We start from the raw sequence: 9,510 nt of genomic DNA on the forward strand, positions 1-9,510 counted from the left end.
GGGAGCCTGGTGCCATGCATGAAGCCTGCTGGGTGGCTGTGGCCTGCAAGGGAGTACTCTAGCCTGGGTCCCAGAGTCCATTCCTGCCGTCTCTGGAGCAGATCCAGTTTGCAGAGGGGAACTATTGGGATGTTGCAGGGCTGGGGAAATGGGGAGCTCCCTGGAACAGAGAAATCTATCGCCCATCTTTGCTTAGATCATCATTCTCTCTGCCAGGCGCATGCTTTCTCAGGCTCTCCTGTCCAACAGGCTGTACTGGGCTTAGCATGACTGTATAATGTTACTGGCATGTGCCTACCTATGTTGTCCTTACCAGAGCTTATGGCCAAGGGCACACAGTCTTGCTCTTGCTTCATTCTCCTGAACAGTAGCAGTATCTTCGGAGCACGAGGCGAGCCTGGAGGGTATTCTGTCGCCAAACTGCTCCGGTGCCAAGGCCACAAACCTTCCCAAAGGGGAAGGTTGTTTCAATGCCTAGACGCCTCTTCCCTCTATCTCTCCCTTCCCTGTGCTGCATAGTAACCCGGGTGTCGCCTCCCACACCCTGTGAGAGTGCCCTGGCCCTTCCCACCCAGCCACAGGCAGGCCCCACTTGATGTGCTTCTGACATGCAGGCAGGGCCAGATTTATACCTTATGCATCCCTAGGCACAGCATCTTCCGTTCCCCCAGCATGGGCGGTGGGTATAACAGGCCAGAGAAGGCTAAGCCTTCCTTGGTGCAGCTGCTGCCGACCCGCTGCCATGACACCTGGGCTGTGTTAGCCCTGCCCCTTCCCCAAGGCCTCCACTGCTACCTGCCAGTAAGTCCACCACTCCCCCTCCAGAAATCCCCACTGCTCACCGTGTTCCCCCCCCCTTGGGATGGGGAGTGAGGAGGGACGTGGTGGGCGGGAGGGGCTACCTGGCAGGGGAGTAAGGTGGCTTGGCCAGGTGCTGGGGCCGGCCTGGTGCTGGGGAGGTGGGTGGCATCAAATAAGGGTTTTCTTAGTTTATTAAACAATGTGCTGAGATGGCTCATGAGCTCTTGGCATGTCCCCGTCCAGCTGCTGGTGTCCTGTAGGGAAGAGTGCCCAGTCAGAGAAGGCAAGACAGCTAATGGGGTCAAAGGGGAGAGCAGCTGCTGACAGGAAGCTAGGCTGCAGGGCACCAGCTATAGCTGGCTGCTGCACAGGGAGCCAGCCGGGGTGGGGGAAGAGTCTGATGCTACCAGTGGGACTGGCTGGGGAAATCTGGAGCTGGTTGCAGGGGGAGCCCAATGCTACACACGGAGGCAGCGGGGGGATCCTGGGGCTGTGTGTGAAGCCTGCTGTGGGGCTTTGCTTAGTTTGTCATCCTCTCTCCCAGCCACACGCTTTCTCAGGCTCTCTTGCTTTAATGGTTCTGTCCAACAGGCCGTGCTGGGCCAGACTGTCACCACAACCAAAGCTCCCCAACTGGCCTTGGCCTCACTATGCCTAGTAGAGAGAGAAATGGTGGATAGGGTGCTAGAAGCCCAAGGGAATCAGTGTGTGATGTAAGCACAGATGCTCAGGGTAACCTTGGTAGGCCTAACACACCTTCAGAGAGAATTCCAGGTCAGCCTCTGGGTGTCCTTGGTTTTACCTGCCCTGAGCCCATGAGGCTGTGGGAGGTTCCAAGTGGGGCAGAGACCCCATGAATAGGCCTCGTACCCTTCCTCGAGTGTAGCTAACTGGGACATGCTTGACTCCCAGGGCTTGTGCTGCTTCTGTGCACCTGTCTCTACACCTTCCCTTGGAGATTCGCAGAAAAAACTCTCTTTTTCTCTGCCTGCCTCCTCTTCACTACCCTGAGTAGTATCTGCTGGAAGAGAGGCAGGGCTGGCTGCTAGGCTGCTGGCCTGAGGTGCTCCAGGAGCCCAGGCCATAAAACCTTTCAAAGGCAGGGGAAAGCCATCTCAGTATGGAAATATCTTTCTCCATCAGCTCTCTCTCCTTCCTCTCTAGGCATGTGTCCAATGATCCCATTTTAGGAACGGCCTTCTTTTTAAGCCCTATCTCTGGGGCCTGATTTCTGCTCTTCCACCACAGTAAAGCAAAACACAACATGGTTGTGAATCCATTTCTGTACCGTTAATTCTCTAGTAAAGGCAGGGAAACCCCACCTGGCCTCTCTGCCCTGCCCCCAGCTCTGTTATGTACAGATCACTGGGATGCTCCATGCTATCCTCAAACCTTGTGCCAACAAGTTAGTTTTGAAACTCCCATAGGGCCTTGCAGGTGTAACAGGAACAGAGGAGGAGCTGGATTTCCTTCTCCTCTCGCTTCTCTGCAGTCACTGCAGAAGGAAACCACCTGAGCATAACTTGTTCCCCAGCAGCTCCTGGAGCTGGGAGGCCCTGGGGTTTCCCCTGAGAACAGAAGAGAGAAAAATCCTGTCAGGCTCCGAGTCTGGACAACTCCTTTGCATTGACCTCTGAGCTCTAACTGTCCCTCGACAACAAGCTGTGTCCTTGTAGTGGGCAGGAAACGGAGCCGAGAGCTGATCCCCACCCCAACCTCGGGGCAGAAGCCTCTCACTACAGAAAGATTAAGAGCAGGTGGACAAAAGACTGGGACTCACTTCTGTTTACCCTTGCTGCACCTGCTGGCCAAGGGCAGCCTGCCTTCCTCCGGAATCATACTCACTACTCCAACTAATGTCTGCAGGAGGAGAAGCAGGTCTGGCCCGTGGGCCGCTGGGCTGAGGTCGTGCAGTAGCCAAGGCGATAAAACCTGCAGAGCTATCTAAGTATGGAAATATCCTCTTCCTGCACCAGCTTTCTGTTTCCTACACTAGACAGGACACCTGGCCTCGCCACCGCCAGCCAGAACGCTCAGTCCCACCAGCAAAGGGTCAGGGATTCTACTGTAGTTTCCATAGTCATTACTTTGTACCTTGGGGATTGGTAAGGATTTTTGCTGGGTTTTGAAGGAATTACATTGGACTACAGCTGTTCCAGCAGGGCGAGAGCCCTCCTCCCCCATCCGAGTCTGTGATCTGCTCCTGCAGCATGCTAACCCTTTACCTTCTGCATGTCCTCCAAGTGCACCTTCCAGGATCTCCCTGAAAGGTCCCAGGCAGCCTCCCTCATCTGGTTTAGGAGATCTGCTGTACCCACATGGATGGAGGCACTCAGCACCTGGGGAAACAAACAGGCAGCCATGGATGCTGTCCTCCCTTCCAGGGTTAATGGTGTAGTGAAAGAGGGGGTTTGGGGCCTAGCTAGATGAGCAGCCCTTGCTCTGGGTAGGTAAGGGACCCGGCTCAGTGCTCGCTCACCAGAAGTCGAGGCCGTAGTTCCTCAGGGAAAGTCATCGTGTTTGTTTGATTTATTTACCGCCTGTCTCTCTGTTTGGAAATGTCCTGGCATTGCCACCTATTACCTCAGTGACTGGCTGTCATTCCAGGGGGCAGACCCCAGAGCTGAGCCCACCCTCCTCCCAGAGCCACAGTTCTCTCCAGCCAGAAGGGCTTAGCATGGCTGTGTAACGTTACTGGCACGTGCCTACCTCTGTTGTCCTTGCCAGAGCTTATGGCCAAGGGCACCCAGCCTCGCTCTTGCTGCATCCTCCTGAGTGGTAGCAGTATCTTCAGAGCATGAGGCAAACCTGGAGGGTATTCTGCTGCCAAACTGCTCTGGCGCCGGGGCTACAAACTTTCCCAAAGGAGAAACTTGTCTCCCTGCTGAGACTCCTCCTCCCTTGGTCATCTCTCCCTTCCCCGTGCTGTATAGTAACCCAAGTGTCGCCTCCTGCACCCTTTGAGAATGCCCCGGTCCTTCCCACCCATCGACCTTGTCCCATCTGCAGGCTGGCAGGGCTGGTTGAAGGATATTTTGTGCCCTAGGCGAAACTTCCATCTTGTGCCCCCCCCACCTCCCCTCCCCCCGGAGCATTGCTTATTATAAACATTCAAAAATGAATACTGCATAATGTGGCATTGTTCATTAGAATTAATATACGTTCAGCTTGAAAGTTTATTAATTTCATTATTTAGTCTTCATATTTAATGAAAATAAATGAATAACCTTACAGGGTTGACATTGTTATTGTTTTCACTTTGCACAACATAGCATGGATCTTAAAATAAATCACATATATTATACACAATACACTGTCACAGAGTAACACATTATAATTTAGAATTTATTTTTCCACGCTTTCAGTTTAGCAAATTTAGAAACAAGTTCCTCCAAGTCAATGCTGCGAGTAATATCATGTTCTGTTGACAAGGTAGATAGCCCAACAAGTCTTTGTTGCAACATTGATGTTCACATGTATGTTTTTATCAACTTGAGCTTCGAGAAGTTTTGCTCACCACTGGCCACAGAAACTGGGAGAGTCAAGAGGATGCGAAGAGCAATAACTGTGTTGGGGACATTATCTGTCAGTTTATTTTTCCATATGAAGTTCAATACATCTTGCAGTGATGCACTCTTTGGGACTCGTCTTGCAATAGCTTGCAATTCACAAGTCAAAGGCATCAACATCTGGATTCACCATGTTGCAAAGCTTGCTCCAGATTCAAGCAATGTTCCATAATTTGCTTTGGTGTTGTATTTTGCAAACTGTAAACATCATATAGGAAGCCAAGTACTGAACTAATTTGCTGCATCAATGTGAATCTTTCTTCAACCGAATGTATTGCTGTGTCGATGGCTGCAAAGTAAAAGTTCACTTTGAATTTTTCTTTCGGATTATAAATAGGTTTGTCATTTGCTTCATATGTGAACTGCTTCCTCTTTTTTCTAATACGGATTGGATCTGGTTCAAAAAGTGCCAGTACATCCAACTCCTCTGCAAGTTCACCTGCATCTACCAATGTTTTCTCAAAGTCTGCATCGCTTCTGCGGCCCACAAGAAACTTCTTGGTTTCTCCAAGTTGATTAATGGCGTCATGTATGTCGAATTCTTTTTCCTGAAGTTGTTGGCTAGTCATGTTGATCTCAAACAATATGTCATACCACACAACAAGAGAAACAAGAAACTTGAAACTAGAAATGGCTTTTGTAAGATCCTTTGCATCAACTTGTGACACATTGCCAGATGATCCTGTTAGAGTAGTGTCATCATAGATCTCTATCAGAGCGTCATAGATGTCACCAAGCTGATAGTGAAGAGGTTTCAAGGCATCGACTGGACTTTCCCATCTTGTTTCACTCCATGGCTTACCTGTGAGATTAGATACGTGGTGTGTTAGAACTTCCCAGCCACGTGTGAAATACACATAAACACGCTGAGAAATACACATAAACTGAGAAATACACATAAACACGCTGAGAAGCTGAGAAATACACATAAACACGCTGAACTAAATCAAAGAAGGCTGTTGTCTCCAAGCAACACTTTGCAGCATCATTAACAACCAAATTCAATGTGTCTGTATTCGCACTGTCAGTCTTGGCAGGACCATCCTGGGATGGATGGAGAGACTCAGCTAGGAAGTACTGCAGATCCTGCTTGCCCTACACTCCTCTCCCTCTCCAATACCGCATAGTTGGAGCCAATCAATCGCTATTTGTATTTGAAGCCATTAGTGCAGCTCTACATTTCCCATTAGCCCTGATCTCTCTTTGGGGTACAGTGTCTCTCTGGCTTTGTCCCTCTTCTCCTGCCTGGGTCCCGTTTGCAGAAAGCCCCAGCCCAGGGCAGCTCCGACCGTTCCCCCACTGACAGAGACTGGGGCAGGGAGAGGGGCACCAGGGCAGCTCAGCTCTGCGGGCTGCTGTCCTCTGCAGCCGCCCACACATGTCGGGAGCACGGATCAGCAGGCACCCAAGCTGTGGGGAAACACTTACCTTGGCCAACACACCAGCGTCCTCTTCCTCTGTTGGGCTGCCGCACGAGGCTCTTTTGTTTGGGGGGTGGGGGGGTTGAATGCGTTCTCCGTGCCCCCCGCTGGGGCTGAGCGTGGAGGCTGAGCCGAGGCAGCCGCCTGTTTCCTCGCAAAGCCCCGCTGCCGCTGGGCTTGCTTTTTGGTGCTTCCAAAACTTGGCGCCCTAGGCGGCCACCTAGTCCGCCTAGTGATTATTCCGGCCCTGCAGGCAGGCTCCACTGGACATGCTTCTGACACACAGGTAGGGCTGGATTGATCCCTTATGCACCCCTAGGCACAGCATCTTCAGTCCCCCCCGCCCACAGACCCCACACTGTCCCGCATCCCCCCACAGCCCAGCACCCCACAGCCCCTCACTGCCCAGAGCCCCCTCCCAAACCTCCCAGAGCCCACTCTCCGACCGCATGCACTTCGCCTTCCCTGCTGGCAGGAGCCGATCAGCCAGCCCTGCCCCCTGCTGGACCAGAGCGGCAAATGGAACTTCTTTTAGCTCATTGTGCCAACTGGGCCGCGTGCAGCCCCGCGGGTTGAGACCCACTGGCGTATGTATTAACTTTTAACCCACTTTTAGGCTCCCCTAGAATGCTGGCACCCCTAGGCACGTGCCTAATTGGAAATCCTGCCCCACACACAGGGGCTAATGGGAAGTGCCCTGTCTGTGTGAGTGGCGCCCACTGTCCTCTTTGGGTTTACCCAGTAGCCCAGCTAATTGCTCTGGTGCTCATCCTACCCCCAGGGGCCAGCCTCTTCTGGCATCTGTTGGGAATGTCCTTCCGGAGGCTTATTGCCCAAAAGTGGTTGTATGGGGTGGGGAACAAACTCTTCCTTCATCCCATTCTCCCCACCATCCTGAGGCTCTGCACTCACCACATCCTGCCCCTCCTGCTTCTGTCCCCCCGCCCAAGATCCACCCCTACTGTGCCCCTCTCCATGGTCCCATCCCTGCCTGGCCAGACTGCTTCAGGGCTGCACCTGGGGCCACGTGGGCTGGGGAGAGGGGCCCTGGGAGGAAGCTGCTCTGGATCCAGACAAGTCACTGCTACACCCTCTTGCCAGCCCAGTCGGGAACGGAGTGGCCCTTAGGGGCTGGTGGGCGCACTGAGCCGATCAGCTGTGGCTGGTGCAGGGAGGAGAGTTTGACTGAAAGCTGCTAATCAAAGCCGGCGCATATACCCCCCTGCGCTCCCCATGATAACACCTCCTGGCCAAGCGTAGTGGACGGATGGGGAAAAAGTGGTGCTTAATTTGTGCAGGGCTGCGCCCCAGCACCTCTAAGCTTGGCAGTTCATAGTCCCAGCACCTCTGGACCTGCTGTGTCAGAAATGAAAATCAAAATATTGCTTGCACCCCAGAACTTAACGGGTTGAGCCCCGGCACTTCTTGCACTACAAATTGAGCACTGGGAGAAAGGTCCTCACCATCCACCTCTATAATTACCCCTATTTATTCCTGAATATAGGGAATTAACCAGAGAGCCAGGCAGCCCCAGGAATATCTGCAAAGCCCCATGCTACTACCTGGAGCATAGACTTATAGGACTGGAAGGGACCTCGAGAGGTCATCTAGTCCAGTCCCCTGCACTTATGGCAGGACTAAGTATTATCTAAACCATCCCTCACAGGCGTTTGTCCAACCTGCTCTCAAAAATCTCCAATGGTAGAGATTCCACAACCTCCCTGGGTAATTTATTCCAGTGCTTAACCACCCTGACAGTTAGGAAGTTTTTCCTAATGTCCAACCTAAACCTCCCTTGCTGCAGGTAAGCCCATTGGATCTTGTCCTATCCTAAGAGGTTAAGAAGAACAATTTTTCTCCCTTCTCCTTGTAACAACTTTTTATGTACTTGAAAACTATCATCATGTCCCCTCTCAGTCTTCTCTTCTCCAGGCTAAACAAACCCATTTTTTTCAATCTTCCCTCATAGGTCATGTTTTCTAGGCCTTTAATCATTTTTTTTGTTCTTCACTGGACTTTCTCCAATTTGTCCACATCTTTCCTGAAATGTGGCACCCAAAACTGGACACAATACTCCAGTTGAGGCCTAATCAGCATGGAGTAGAGCGGAAGAATTACTTCTCGTGTCTTGCTTACAACACTGCTGCTAATACAGCCCAGAATCATGTTCACTTTTTTTTGCAATGGTGTTACACTGTTGACTCATATTTAGCTTGTGATCCACTATGACCCCAGATCTCTTTCCGCAGTACTCCTTCCTAGGCAGTAATTTCCCATTTTGTACATGTGCAACTTGTTAGGATATAGATATTCAGGCCTGTCTGCAAAGGCCTGTACTTTAAGAATTTAGGTGTATTCTTATCGCTTGGCTAGTGATAGAGGTATAAAAGAAAGAAATCACTGTCTGCCGGTGTAAGGGCCTTCTCTTACTGTGACAGTTTGTGGCCCTGTGCTTAGGCTCAGGCCTTTGGCTAAGCAGCAGAGGCAGCCATAAGCTGGGAAGTGAACGGTCACATCCTCACATTCCAAACTAGTCACATTAAAATAAGGTGCTATTGGGCTGTTAGGCACTATCAGGACAGGATTGTATTCCTATCACCTCCAGAGAAAGGGAAGTGCCTAGAAAATGTAAAAGGAAACTTAGTTTGATAGCATCCTGTCTGGCAAGAACTCACTTATCAATAGCTGGGATGTGAAATCCTCACTTCTGTATTGTCTTGTCATTATAGTTCCCACTTTGCTATTGTTTGTCTGTATAATCTCTGTCTGGTTCTGTGATTGTTCCTGTCTGCTGTATAATTAATTTTGCTGGGTGTAAACTAATTAAGGTGGTGGGATATAATTGGTTACATAATCATGTTACAATATGTTAGGATTGGTTAGTTAAATTTCAGGAAAATGATTGGTTAAGGTATAGCTAAGCAGCACTCAAGTTTTACTATATAATCTGTAGTCAATGAGGAAGTGGGTGGGAGGGTGTGTGGGGGAGATGGGAACAGGGAATGGGGGTAAGAAAATTGGAATCATGTTTTGCTAAAGGGGGAAATGGGAACAGGGAATGGGAGTAAGGAAGTTGGAATCATGTTTGGCTAAGGGTAGGAATGGGAACAGGGACACAGGTGTAAGGCTCTGTGGTGTCAGAGCTGGGAAGGAGGATACTAAGGAAGGAAACTGGAATCATGCTTGCTGGAAGTTCACCCCAATAAACATCGAATTGTTTGCACCTTTGGACTTCGGGTATTGTTGCTCTCTGTTCATGCGAGAAGGACCAGGGAAGTAAGTGGGTGAAGGAATAAGCCCCCTAACACAACTGGTGGTTCCTTCCTAAGTGGAGTACTTTGCATTTGTCCTTATTGAATTTCATCCTATTTACTTCAGACCATTTCTCCAGTTTGTCCAGATCATTTTGAATTTTAATCCTATCCTCCAAAGCATTGGCAACCCCTCCCAGTTGGTATATTCCGCAAACTTTATAAGTGTACTCTCTATGCCATTATCTAGATCATTGATGAAGACATTGAACAGAACCAGACCCAAACTGATCCCTGTGGGACCTCACTTGTTATGCCCTTCCAGCATGACAGTGAACCACTGAAAACTACTCTCCGGGAACAGTTTTGCGCCCACCTTACAGTAGCTCCATCTAGGTTGCATTTCCCTAGTTTGTTTATGAGACGGTCATGCAAGACAGTATCAAAAGCTTTACTAAAGTCAAGATA

This window comes from Lepidochelys olivacea (assembly GCF_965140295.1).
Source record: "Lepidochelys olivacea isolate rLepOli2 genome assembly, chromosome: 10".
Taxonomy (NCBI): domain Eukaryota; kingdom Metazoa; phylum Chordata; order Testudines; family Cheloniidae; genus Lepidochelys; species Lepidochelys olivacea.